The 14,360-nt window shown below is 43.1% G+C and overlaps 1 protein-coding gene and 1 long non-coding RNA gene across 2 annotated transcripts in view; one reads left to right on the forward strand and one right to left on the reverse strand.

The window, feature by feature from the left end:
* Window positions 1-14,360, reverse strand: part of ANO1 (anoctamin 1) — a 195,119-nt gene that overhangs the window by 119,973 nt on the left and 60,786 nt on the right. The gene's annotated exons all lie outside the window — the stretch shown is intronic.
* Window positions 666-8,644, forward strand: LOC112607047. Its single transcript, XR_003115728.1, has 2 exons — window positions 666-2,130; window positions 8,339-8,644. It is a non-coding gene; the product is annotated as an uncharacterized LOC112607047 (long non-coding RNA).

The following is a 14,360-nucleotide window of genomic DNA, read 5'->3' on the forward strand; positions in this document are numbered from 1 at the left end:
TTTTTTTTTTGAGTCAGAGTCTCGCTGTGTCGCCCAGGCTGGAGTGCAGTGGCGCAATCTCGGCTCACTGCAAGCTCCGCCTCCCGGGTCCACGCCATTCTCCCGCCTCAGCCTCCGAGTAGCTGGGACTACAGGCGCCCGCCACCACGCCCGGCTAGTTTTTTGTATTTTTAGTAGAGACGGGGTTTCACCGTGTTAGCCAGGATGGTCTCTATCTCCTGACCTCGTGATCCACCCGCCTCGGCCTCCCAAAGTGCTGGGATTACAGGCTTGAGCCACCGCGCCCGGCGTCTGAGCAGATATCTTATCCCCAGGAGCCAGCCCTGACAAGATTGGGAGGAACATCGCAGGCAGCGGTGCAGCCAGGTGAGGGAAGACTTGAGGCTGGGAAGAGTTGTGTGTGCTGGGGACAAGAACTGACGTCAGCCAGGCTGGGGCACCCTCCAACTGGGGGAATGACGGGGGACAAGGGCAGAGAGGAAGTTGGGAAGGCCAGGCCTGCAGGGCCGTCAGGCCAGGAAGGCACTGGGATCCTCTGCTGGGAAGAGGGGCTGGAAAGGCGGCCCCCACGGGGGACTGATGCTGTCTGAGCTGTGAGGTCACAATGATCCCAGGGCTGCTCCTGGGTTCAGTGAGCTGGGGGCAGGGCCCAAGAAACACATTTTAGTCAAGGCCCCCATGTATCCGGTCTGGCACAACCCCGGCAATATGCAAAGCCTCCTCTAATGATGGCTGAATCCAGGAGACCTCAACCCCTGTGATGGAAACCTCACCCCCTCTGGAGGCAGCCGACGACTCCCAGGGCAGGCCCACCTGGCTCAAATGCAACCTGCTCCACAGAGCCAGCCCCATCCCCAGGCTTGGAGCCAAACAGGATTGCTCCTTCACAAGAAAAAAAATCAGAGCTACAGTCAGCCGTCTTAAAATCTCCCTGCATTCTTGCCTTGCCCAGTCAAGCAGCCTCAGTTTCCCCTGCTCCCTGTACCTGGCTGGGCTCCAAGCCACTCTCAACCACATACTTTTAAACTCCTTTGTCTCAGACTATGAACGGCATGGAAACTGATCGAGGACTGGGGGTGGCAGCTTGTGTGTGTGACTGCTTGGGCTCTGGAGGGTCCTTCTACGGTCAGTGCCCTGCCCCGTCCCCCGCCCATTCCTCACCTCCATTCTCCTGTAATGGCCCCAAATGTCTGTAATGCAGCCCTCAACTTTTCATTGCCAGTGAGACTCAGATAGCAAATAGACCAAGGAAAAACAAACTATGGATCAAACTCATACTAAAGTACAAATGACTTTCTTCTCCCAAATAATTTTGATAGTGAACAGGATAATCAGCATCAGGCCCACAGATGGCGAGGGATGGAAGGAGTGGAGGAAGAGAAGAACTTCCCATGGCAAGGGGAAAGGGAAAAAGGAGGAGGCTTGGAGGAAAGGGGACAAGGAAAACCTTTATTTCCTGCTCATCTGGCCTGGACTGAGCCAGCTGTTCCCTACCTGCTGCCCTAAACAGGGAGGCCAGCATAGCCAGAGAGGCGGCCACCGTGTGTCTGATCCCAGGGGCAATTTTAAAGTTTGCCTCAGTCCAGGGCGCCCAGCTGAAAAATCAGGGCAAAAACAGGACTAAGAACAAAGGAGGAAAAGGTTAAGAGCAAGGGGCCACACAGGGACTGAGAAATGATTTCTCAGCTAAGCGTCTGGCCTTTGGAGACGCCTCCCTGCCCATCCATGTTGCTGGGGTCAGAGAACCCCCACTGGGAGGGTGAGGGGGAGTGAAGAAGAGACCTGGGGCTCTTCCCGGAGAATGTGCGCAGGAGCCAGCGGCTGGCTGAGAGGCCACTGGCTTCCAGATGTCCCAGCCTCCGTCAGGCCAGACCTACCCCTGCAGCCCAGGGCTGCAACCCCATCAGTGTGATATAGGGAGTCTGAGGGGAGCAGGACAAACTCTGCCTGATGTTCTATGAGCTTCCTTCCCTCCATCAGCCATCAATCCCCCAGTGCCGCGAGAGGGTCCTCTCAGCTGTGCCCAGCCACAGAAACAGCCTCTGTGCCTTGAGGAAAAATGATGTTGGCAGGCTGCACCCCATTCACACTCATGAATCCACTCCAGAAGTCTGAAGACTTTTTCCCCAGGTAAAAAAGAAAGAGGAATTAAAGAAAAGAAGGGAAGGGCAGAAAAAAAGAAAGAAAAGTGAGAACAAGGGAAAAAGAGAGCAAGATTCAGAGGCAGGGAAGACCTGAGCCTGGGAAGAGGGCAGGAATGTGCCCTGTGGGGCTGAGGCGCGTCCCTTCATGTCACATCCTGGTGCTGGTGGTGACCTGATTTTGACTCATCCAAAAAATGATCAAAAGAGAGGGAAACAAAGACTAGATATGACCAGTTCTTAATTCATCAGAACAAACAGCGTTCTGAAGAACCGGGTTCGCGGGATTGGGAACCCCCATCTTCAGAGGATCACAGTGGTCCTCTTAGGGGCTTGCCATTTTTGCTACCATGTGTAATGAGGCACCAAGAAAATCATGGGTGAGGTACTTGGGGACTGCTTGGCTTCCCAGCAAAGGGCAACGTCCTCGTGGTAAGACTTGGAGTCACATTAATTTAATCTTATCTTTAAGAAAGGCAAAAATTGCTCAGCTCAAATGCTCTTGTTGAAGGGCCACTGGTCTCTAGACCATTGTCAGGTGATTGGGATTGTTCTGATAAGATGACAGGTCTAGGCCTGAGGAGCTGGAATTCTCCCTGATCTTGCCCTTCTCTACCCCCATCCCATTCTTTCCTCCCCTCCCTGCCTTTATTCAACACACACCAATTGATGCAGTAAAAATCATTGTTGGCTGGGTGCGGCTGAACCTGGGAGGCAGAGGTTGCAGTGAACCAAGATTGCACCATTGCACTCCAGCCTGGGCAAAAAGAATGAAACTCCATCTCAAAAAAAAAAAAAAAAAAAAGAAAGAAAACAAAAAAATCACCTCTCTATTTCCAAAGTACCATTGGTTGTATACCCTATTGCTCATCCTCACACAAAGTCTATGAAATACATGGCCTTTGTATTATTAGACCCATTTTGCAGATGAGGAAACTAAGGCCCAGACAATTCCTGTGGTTTACTCAAGATCTTGCAGTTGGAAGCAACAGAGGTAGAGACCCTCCCCTAATTGGTTGACCTTAACAGCAGACTTTTCCTCTGTTGTTGGTGTGAAGCTCTCCCTAGCTGTCTCAGCCACTCCTCTGTGTGTCCAACCATCTAAGGCACAAGGCGCTCCAGTAGGCAACTGTTAACTTTATAGATGTCAAGAACATCTATAAAGGCCAGATTAAAAAACAGAGAAACTCAGCTGCTATAAGTAGCTGCTAGAAGGAATTGGAAGACAACCAAGGCAGACGGGACTTGAGGGCTAAGAGAAGGGAGCTGCAGAGAAATAAGCTCAACATTTTGGAGGAGGTGGGAGGGGGGAGAAAGAGAGAAAGGAGAGAGAGAAAGAGAGAGAGAGAGAGAGAGAGAGAGAGAGAGAGAGAGAGAGAGAAAGGGGAGGCAAAAATTGGAGTTCAAGCACTCACCAATCCCAACTCATCTGGACTGTTCTGCCCCAACGTTTCAGGGACAGCCCACACTACTTTGGCCAGGCCCTTTCTCATGATCTGCTTTCTTTTTGCCTGTCTGCCTTCCACCTTATTCAATATTTTGATGATCTTCCTCTTTGCAGCCCTTCTTATCAATCTTCCCAGCAGGACACTATCCTGCTTCTTCAACATCTCTACTCAAAGGGGTACCGAATATCCCTCTCTAAGGCATAGACTTCTTCCCCTAGTGTTACCTATCTCGGTATAATCCTCCATCAGCACACACACACGCTTCTTGCAGACTGTGTTCAGTTAATCTCCCAGACCCCAGTCTCCACCACCAGAAAACAACTCCTTTCGTTCTAAGGCGTTGTTGGATACTTCTGACTCTGGATACCAGGCTTTGCTATCCTAACCAAACCACTTTACAAGCTCACAAAGGGTAACTTAACTGATCCCATAGACCCTAAGTCTTTTCCCCATTCCTCCTTTTGCTCTCTCATGAAGGCCCTGGAGACAGCTCCCACACTAGCACTCCCCGACTCATCCCATCCCGTTTCCTTACACACAGCTGAAATCCAAGGCTGTGGGGCTGGAGTCCTCACATAGGAGCCAGGCCCACAACCTGTTGCCTTTCTATCAGAACAACTTGACCTCACAGTTCTAGGCTGGCCCTCATGTCTGCAAGCGGTGGCAGCCGCCGCTTTAATACTTCTAGAGGCCTTCAAAATCACAGGCTATGCTCCACTTACCCTTTACAGTTCTCACAACCTTCAAACATGAATATCCTCCTCACACCTTTCACATTTATCATCTGCCCCTCGACTCCTCCAGCTCTATTCGCTTTTGGTTGAAACTCCAACAGTAACTATTACCCATGGGCCCGATTGCAGCCCAGTTTCTCACTTAGCACCCAACACAAGTCCTGAACCACATACCTATGTTTCCCTAATACATATAGCATCTTCCCCCTTTCCTCAGAGTTCTACTCTTCCAATTCCAAACCGAGACCACACTTGGCTTATTGACGGCAGTTCTAAACCCAATCAATTTTCACCAGCTAAATCTGGATATGCTGTCGTGTCCCACACCACTATTATCAAAGCTGCTGCACTTTCCCCCGCCACCACTTCCCAACAAGCCGAACTGATTGCTTTAACTCATGCGCTCTCTTTCGCTGAAGGAATGCACATTAACATTTATACTGACTTCAAATATGCTTTCCTCATCCTCCATAACCATGCGGTCATCTGGGCCTAAAGAGGCTTCCTTACCACACAAGGCTCTTCCATGATCAACGCCACCCTAATAAAGGTCCTTGTTAAGGCTGCTCTCCTGCTGGCCAAGGCTGGAGTCATTCATTATAAAGGACACCAGAAACCTACTGCTCTTATTGCAAAGGAAAATGCCTATGCTGACAGGACAGCCCCAAAAATAAAAAAAATTAAAAATAAATAAATACATAAATAAATAAAATAAAATAAAAAATAAATAAAATAAAATTTAAAAAAATAAATAAATAAAATAAAAATAAAAAAATATAAAACAGCCAATGCCTCCACACCCACTAATATCCTAGTCCCCACTCCAGAAGACCAGTATTTTTCTTTCTCCTTTATCACTCCCACCTACTCTTCTTCTGAAAATCTGCTCTACCAATCTTTTCCAATTCAGTGGTCCTTCGATCATGGAAAATTCATTCTTCCTACCTCACTAGCTCAATCCATTCTTTCTTCCCTTCATGATCACCTCCACGTGGGATACAAGTCTCTGGCTTGCCTCCTGCAGCCCCTCATCTCCTTCCCTTCATGGAAATCCATCCTTAAGACCATTACCTCTCAATGCTCTGTCTGCCATGCCACCAGCCCCCAAGGCTTTCTCAGGTCTCCTCCTTTTCCTGCGCATCAGGCTCATGGATTTACTCCAACACAAGATTGGCAGATTGACTTCACTCATATGCCCCGTGTCCATAAATTTGAGTATCTGCTAGTTTGGATTGACATCTTCACCAGATGGGTCGAGGCCCTTCCCACCAGCTGGAAAAGGCTACTGCAGTCATCCCTTCCCTTCTAACAGATATAATTCCCCTATTTGGCCTTCTTACTTCTGTTCAATCTGACAATGGTACAGCTTTTTTTTTTTTTGAGATGGAGTCTCATTCTGTCGCCCAGGCTGGAGTACAGTGGTGCGATCTCGGCTCACTGCAAGCTCCACCTCCCGGGTTCACGCCGTTCTGCTGCCTCAGCCTCCTGAGAGAACTGGGAGTACAGGCACCTGCCACCACCCCTGGCTAGTTTTTTGTATTTTTGGTAGAGATGGGGTTTCACCATGTTAGCCAGGATGGTCTCGATCTCCTGACCTCGTGATCTGCCTGCCTCGGCCTCCTGAAGTGCTGAGATTACAGGCGTCAGCCACCATGCCCGGCCGACAACGATCCGGCTTTTATCGGTCAAATCACCCAGGCCGTGTCTCAGGCTCTTAGTATTCAGTGGAACCTTCATACCCCTTACCGTCCTCAATCTTCAGGAAAGGTAGAATGGACTAATGGTCTTTTAAAAATACACCTCACCAAGCTCAGCCTCCAACTTAAAAAGGACTGGACAGTACTCCTACCTCTTGCCCTTCCCAGAATTAGAACTTGCCCTTGAAATGCTACAGGGTACAGTCTATTTGAACTTTTATATGGATGCACTTTCTTGCTCAGCCCCAACCTTGTTCCAGACACCAGCCCTCTGGGCAACTATCTTCTAGTCCTCTAGCAAGCTAGACAAGAAATTCACCAGGCTGCTAATCTTCTCACAATCTTCCGTAGCCTCTCTAATAACTTCTCTGCTAGCATCGCAGACATATCACAGACTTTATCAATCCTTCAGGCCCAGGTTGACTCTTTAGCTGCGGTTGTCCTCCAAGACCACCGAGGCCTTGACTTACTGCTGAAAAAGGAGGGCTTTGTATATTTTTAAATGAAGAGTGTTGTTTTTACCTAAATCAATCTGGCCTAGTATATGACAACATAAAAAAATCAAGGATAGAGCCCAAAAATTCACCAACCAAGTAAATAATTATGCTGAACCCCCTTGGGCACTCTCTAACTGGATGTCCTGGGTCTTCCCAATTCTTAGTCCTTTAATACCTGTTTTTCTGCTTCTCTTATTTGTACCTTGTGTCTTCCGTTTAGTTTCTCAATTCATACAAAACCACATCCAAGCCATCACCAATCATTCTATACAACAAATGCTCCTCTAACAACTCCACAATATCACCCCTTACCCCAAAATCTTTCTTCAGTTTAATCTTTCCCACTCTAGGTTCCCACGCCACCCCTAATCCCACTCAAAGCAGCCCTGAGAAAAACCGCCCATTATCTCTCCATACCACCCCCAAAATTTTTTGCCGCTCCAACACTTCACCGCTATTTTGTTTTTCTTATTAATATAAGAAGACAAGAATGTCAGACCTCTGAGCCCAACTAAGCCATTATATCCCCTGTGACCTGCACGTATACATCCAGATGGCCTGAAGCAACTGAAGACCCACAAAAGAAGTGAGAATAGACGGTTCCTGCCTTAAGTGATGACCCTCCACCATGGTGATTTGTTCCTGCCCCACCCTAACTGATGAATTGACCTTGTGACATTCCTTCTCCTGGACAAGGAGTATCAGAAGCTCCCCACCGAGCACCTTGTAACCCCTGCCCCTGCCCGCAAGAGAAAACCCCCTTTAATTGTAATTTTCCACTACACTACTCAAATCCTATAAAACTGCCCCACCCCATCTCCCTTTGCTGACTCCTTTTTCGGACTCAGTCTGCCTCGCCTGCACCCAGGTGATTAAAAAGCTTTATTGCTCACACATCACACACACACACACACACACACACACACACATATATAATTGGAGTTCAGGGTACTCTAAGGAGGTAGAGTCCTAGTAAACTCTCCAGGCTTTCAATCAAGAACCCAGAAAAAGACCTACCTTCCGTAAGTCCTTAAGTCTAATCTCAAATCATCTCCAACCCTGACAGAAACCAGCTGGTCTTTCTGCATTCTGCCTGCCAAAAAGACAAGAATCCTCTTGGAAGAAGAGAACATCATCTGGAGCCTCTGCATTGTCCACACGTGATATCCAAGATTCAATTAAAAATCACCACACATGCCAGGAAGCAGAGCTAAAGAATCAAGAAGCACAGAAACAAAACAAAGTAAAACAAGCAAACAAAAACCAAAGGACAATAGAAACAGACCAACAGCAGATCCAGATATTGGGGTAATTAGACACATCTGTTAATATGATGAATACAGTAAATGCAAAGATGGAGAATTTCACTTGAGAATGAGAATGTACAGATAGAATCCAATGGGAATTCCAAAGCCAAAAATGATAACTCAAAAGGTAGGTAGAGCTGCAGATTAGATAGAATATAAGAGATTAGCTAAACTGAAAGATGGTTAATAGAAAGCATTAAAATTGAAGCACAGGAGAAAAAAAGATATAAAACACAGAAAAGACCATGAAAGGCATCCACGTCTTGTAAACATACCTAACCTAAATGCAGCTGGAATTCTGAAAAAACAGAAGGGAGAAAATGGGGCAGAAGCAATATTTGAGGTGTCTGACCAAGAATTTTCCAAAACCAATGAAAGACATCAGGCCATGTGTAGTTAAAAATATGATGTGTTCTATGAACCCCAAACGGGTTATATTTGCATAATGTCAGTATTATTTTTTCCTTTTCTATCCATAGTTTTATTTATTTTTCTTGCCTTATTTTTTTCCTAGGATATCTAGCACAATGTTTAAAAGTATGGCCCAGATCCTATCAGAATAATCCCAGCCCATCATAGCAAAATTGGTGAAAACAAAAAAAAGGGAAAAATGACAAAACAGCCAGAGAAAAAAGACATCTACTTTCAAAAGATTAATAATAAGGTGAATGGCTGACTTTTCAACAGAAGCAATAGAAACCAAAGACAATAGAGTGACGTATTGAAATTGCTGAAAGAAAATTACTGCCAATCTAGGGTTCTATATCTAGAGAAAATATCTTTCAAAAATGAAAATGCAATAAATATGTTTTTAGATGAACAAAAACTAAGAGAATTCATTGCCAGCAGACCTGCACTAAAAGAAATACTAAAAGGAATTTTTAGACAGAGGGAAAATAATCCCATATGAAAGCCTGATAAGGTAGAAAAGAATAAAGAACATTGGAAAGGAAAATATATATGTGAGTAAAGCTAATGAATATTGATGGTTTAAAATAGCAATAACAATGTCTTGTGGGGATTAAATATAAGTAGCATTAATACATGACAAAAATAAACAAAAGGTGGGGTGGGGGGGAAGGTAAATGAAGTTAAAAGCATTTTTAAAACCATAAGTTAAGGTTTTCACATTGTCCAAAGGTGGTGTAAATATTGTTTTAAGAAAGACTCTAAAAAGCCAGGAATGCATGTGGCAATTTCTAGTGCAACCACTTGAAGAATGATAAAGACACACATAACTAACCAAATAATAGAGAGAAATGGCAATTTAAAAAAGAATTGATTAACCAAAAAGTAGGAGGTAAAAAGTCCAAAAAACAAATGGTATAGCTATAAAACTTATAGTAATATAGTGGATGTAAACCCAGACATATATCAGTAATTATAATAAACATAAATGGCCTAAGTATTCCAATTAAATGACAAAGTTATCAGACTGATTTTTTTTAAAACTTCAACTATATATTATATACAGAAGACACACTTTAATATAAAGAACCAGAATGATTAAAAGTCAAAGGACGGAAAGAATATCAATATACCTTGTAAACACTTGAAAGAAACTTCCTGCAGCTGTAGAACTATCAAATAAATATATTTCAAAATAAGAAATTTTACTAGAGATAAAAAGGGATGCTTTATAGTCAACAGAAAGATATAGCAATTTTAAATTATGTATATATCAAAATACATAAACCCAAAACTGACAGAACTAAAATAAGGAATAAACCATTAATTGTGATTGCATATTTTAACTTAAAATTTAGCACAACTCTTTCAGGAAATCATAGAATTTCATACACACACACACAAAATCGACAAAAATTACCGAATATATATATATATTTTAAGTGCACAAAAAATCATTTACCACAATAGCCCACGGTGAGCCATAAAGCCAGCCTCAACACAGTTCAAAGGACTGAAATCTTGTCCTCTGATAACAACAGAAACAAGTAAAGACCAATAATAAAAGGACAACTATAAAAAAACTCAGTGTTTGGAAATTAAGTGATACCCTTCTAAGTTATCTACTAACAAGATTAAATCACAGTGAAACTTTAGAAACAGTTTGAACTGGATATCATGAAAATATGATATCCCATCTCATATTATGGTATCATCATAGGTAGCTAAATCTCGGTTTGAAAATAATTGTACAGCCCTAAATGCATTTGAGCCCAAAAAGAAGGCTGAAAATTAATGATCTAAATTTATGACTCAGGAAGCTAAAAAAGGACTGTATATTAAACCCAAAGTAGAAGGACACAAATAATAAAGAACAGAAACCAACAATTTAGAAATCAAATTTATAATGGAGAAATCAACAAAACTAAAATTGCTTATTTAAAAGTAATAAAATTGATAAAATTCAATCAAGACTCAGGCCTGCCTCTCACAAGAGTGAAGACCACATGCCACATATCTAAATAGTTAAGTTATAAATCAAGCTAGCAAACAATGGAATGAAATATTTTCTGTTTCTGCTTTAACAAATATGCCTTCCTACAACAGAGAAGGCTAGGTTCAAATTTAGGAGTCTCGGACTCCTTGGAGATGTGTGCCAGCAGCTGAGGTGATGGGGAGCTGGTACCTGCCACACACTTTCGCCACCCTGGCACCATCCTGTGCTGTGAGGAGCCTGTACCTCCAAAGTCTGACCACAGCCTCACAACATCTGCCCCTTAGCTACCTGCTTGGCCTACACCATGTTCCCATGGCTTGTCTTTGAAAGGACAAAGCTAGTGGGGAGGACTTGCAGGCTCTGGGAGCAGGCTGGGGGCCATTAGTTAGGGACATTTGGGGCCTGAATATCTAGGCATGGTCTCAGAAGGGGTGTGTGGGCCCTGGCTGTGCAGTTTCCTTAGCTCCATGAACTTTATACCTGTGGTGAGGGGTGCGGACCAGAGGAGGGATGTGGTAGCTCAGGGTCCTGAGCAGGGGCCCCTCTTTCCTGGGCCTGAGGGGCCATACTGGAGACAGAGTACAAAATAGAGAAGACAGACACAAATGATGGATAACAAGAACGAGAAGGCAGACATTACAACAGTTTCTACAGACAGGAAAAAGATAATGTGAGTACATTATTAATAACTATTCAAATACATGGGAAAATCTAGATGAAATGGACCATTTTCCAGAAAAGCACCACTTCCCAACACTTGCATTAGAAGAGGTAAACAATCACAATGTCCTGTATCTATAAATAAATTTGATTTCTAATTAAAATTCTTTTTGTAAAGAGAACTCTAGGTACATAGAGCTCCACTGGTAAAAATTTTCTAGACATTTCTGGAAGAAATAACACCAATCTTCCACAAACTTCCAGGAATAGGTAGAGGGACCATTTCCCAGTGAATTTGAACCTGAAAAGGATCTTATAATATGAGACAATATATCTTATAAATATACATATCTCTTATAAATCCTAAACAAAAATACCAGCAAACCAATTCCATTAACAAGGTTAAAATATTATGACCAAATTGAACTTATTTCAGGGACGTAAGGTTGGTTTAATACTCAAAAATTAACAAAATAAAGGAGAAAAAAACCCCAAATGATCATCTTGGTAGGTGCTACAAAAAGCATTTGGTAAAATTTAACACCTGTTTGTAAACACCTGTTCTCTCTTAGCAAATTAAAGAGAAATGACTAAACCTACAACAAATAGCATGTTAAATAGTAAGCTATCGAAAGCTATACCCTGATGCTGGAATTGAAACACAGATGTCTGCACCTCCACTCCTATTCAACATTGCATTGGATGTTCTAGTGATATAATAAGGCAAGAAAAAGAAATAAAAAGTTATGGATTGGAAAGGAAAAAATGAAACTGACATTATCCCCAAAAGCATGATTTTGAAAGGAGAAAATTCAGATGAACTATTGGAATTAAAAAGTAAATTTGGCAAACCAGATGAACTATTGGAATTAAAAAGTAAATTTGGCAAAGTCACTGAATACAAGATTAACACTCAAAAGTCAATTGTTCTTCTATATGCTAGGAACAAATAAAATCCTAAAAACTCATGCCTTTTTAAACAATATTAAAAAAAATTAAATGTATAAGAACAAACAAAAAAGATGCATGCCCTCAACAAAGAAAAATCACCAAACATTACTAAGAGACATGAAAGAAAACCAGAATGAATGGCAGGATGGTCCATGTTCATGAATTGGAAGTCTCAATAAGTATAACCATCAATTTTCCCCAAACTGGGGCCAGGCACGATGGCTCACATCTGTTATCCCAGGACTTTGGGAGGCCGAGATGGGCAGATCGTCTGATGTCAGAAGTTCAAGACCAGCCTGGCCAACATGGTGAAACCCTGTCTCTACTAAAAATACAAAAAAATTGGCTGGGTGTGGTGGCGGGCATCTATAATCCCAGCTGCTTGGGAGGCTGAGGTAGGAGAATCGCTTGAACCTGAGAGGCAGAGGTTGCAGTAAGCCAAGATCGTGCCATTGCACTCCAGCCTGGGTGATAAGAACAAAACTGAGTCTCAAAAAAAAAAAAAAAAAAAATTATCCCCAAATTGGTCTTGACCTATAGATTCAAAGTGATCCCAATCAAAATGTCAGAAGGCATGTGTGTATGTGCGTGTGTGTGTGTAAGAGAGGTTGACAAGCTGATACTGAAATTTATACGGAAATGCCAAAGGCCAACAAGAGTGAAGACTCCCTCAAGGGAACAGTGAGAGGATGTATACTATCTGATATTCATATTGACCAACAATAGTTATAACAGTGTAATATTCAAGGATACATGGATCAAAGTGGAGATTCTAGAAACTGACCTGCATATATTCCACAATTTGATTTACTACAAAGGTGCTGCTGTAGTGCAGTGTGGGAAAGGACTGTGTTTTCAATGAGTAGTGTGTAATCAATAAGTGGTGTGGAATCAGTAAGTGGTATGGAATCAATAAATGGTGTGGAGAGTCATAGGGAGAAAGCTGGACCTTGACCACCTACCTTATGTCATACACAAAGCCAATTCCAGATGCAAAAAGGCCAACCATAAAGCTTCTAGAATATACCACAGAAGGCTACCTTCATGACCTTAGGATGCACAAATATCTCTTAAACAGAACACAGAAATCAGTAACCACAAAGGAAAAGATTGATAAATCTTCAATAAAATTAGAAACCTGTGTTGATCAAAAGACAACATTAAGTAAGTGAAAACGTAAGACATAGAGTGGGAGAAGATATTCGAAATACATATAAATCTCAAAGGACTTGTCTCCAAAATATGTAAACCACTCTTACAAAGGAATAGAAAAAGACAAATAACCCAATTAAAAAAAATTCTCGTATGAGCACTTCCTCAAAAGAGGCTCTTCAAATGATCCATATGCCTATGATACGGTGACCACCAGCATTAGTCCTCAAAAAGACACAACGTAAAACCACAATGAGATACCACAACACACACATCAGAATGGCTCAAAGCAAACCAAGACCAGACCCCAAGCCAAAACCTGACAATGTCAACAGGAAATCTGTGGTATGTTTATACAACAGAATACTCTAGAGCAACGAGAATGAAGGACTTCTACATGTAACCACGTTGAAGAATCTAACATACGAAGTTAGAGCAAAAGCTGGATTCCACTGAATTCAACAACAGGCAAGTTGAATCCACACTGATAGGTGGAGGGTAATGACTGGGGGTGGGTGGGCATCATGAAGGGGGCTTCAAGGGAGCTAGTAATGTTCTTTAGCTTGATCTGGGTGGTAATCATCGGATACATTCATGTTGTAAAATTTCTTCAAACTGTAAAATTATAATGTGTACACTTTTATGAACGTCTACTGCAATAAAAACTGTTTGCTTTCAAATAAAAAAAAGTGTATATAGCAATGGTAGGTTCTTGAAGCACAAATAAGCCTGGGTAAATGCTGACACTGGTGGTCAACCATGCATCACGTTGCTTTCCGTCCTCATGAGAATTTCCAAGCATGTCCTCTCCCTTAGTTTTCCGATAACCTTGTTAATATCCTCATTTGACAGGTAAGGAAATTGAGGTCAGAGATGTGAGTGAACTTGCCCTAGGTCACACAGCTAGAGAACAGCAAAGTAGGATTTAAATCCAGGTCCTATCTTCAAATACCACGTCTTCTGCCTTTTAATTTAACTACTCCTGAGGTGAACTAGAACCACAAGCACTAAACATTTGTGAGGTGCCTACGGGGAGCACTGTTCTCGATGTTACAGAAGTTAGGAGGAAAAGCTTGAGGGCAGCACAGGAGAGATTAGTTATCCCCACCATTACCTTTGGGGTCCCCAACAGTGGTGCAGCAGTTACCTTGGGGGTAGTGGAGGTGGGACCAAGCTCAACAGAGAAAGGAAAAGCACAGGGAGCGGGGAGTCAGAGAAGCCTCCAGGGAGGAGGAGCCATAGGGCTGGGCTTAGGAGCTGCCTGGGGAACGAGGAAGGGGGCTCCGAGTGAGAGGCAGCAGGAGCAATGGTGTGATGTGGTGCTAAGTAAGTGGATCATGACCTGCACCTGCACTGTGGGGCGGAGGAC

Source organism: Theropithecus gelada, chromosome 14, assembly GCF_003255815.1.
Source record: "Theropithecus gelada isolate Dixy chromosome 14, Tgel_1.0, whole genome shotgun sequence".
NCBI classification, from domain to species: domain Eukaryota; kingdom Metazoa; phylum Chordata; class Mammalia; order Primates; family Cercopithecidae; genus Theropithecus; species Theropithecus gelada.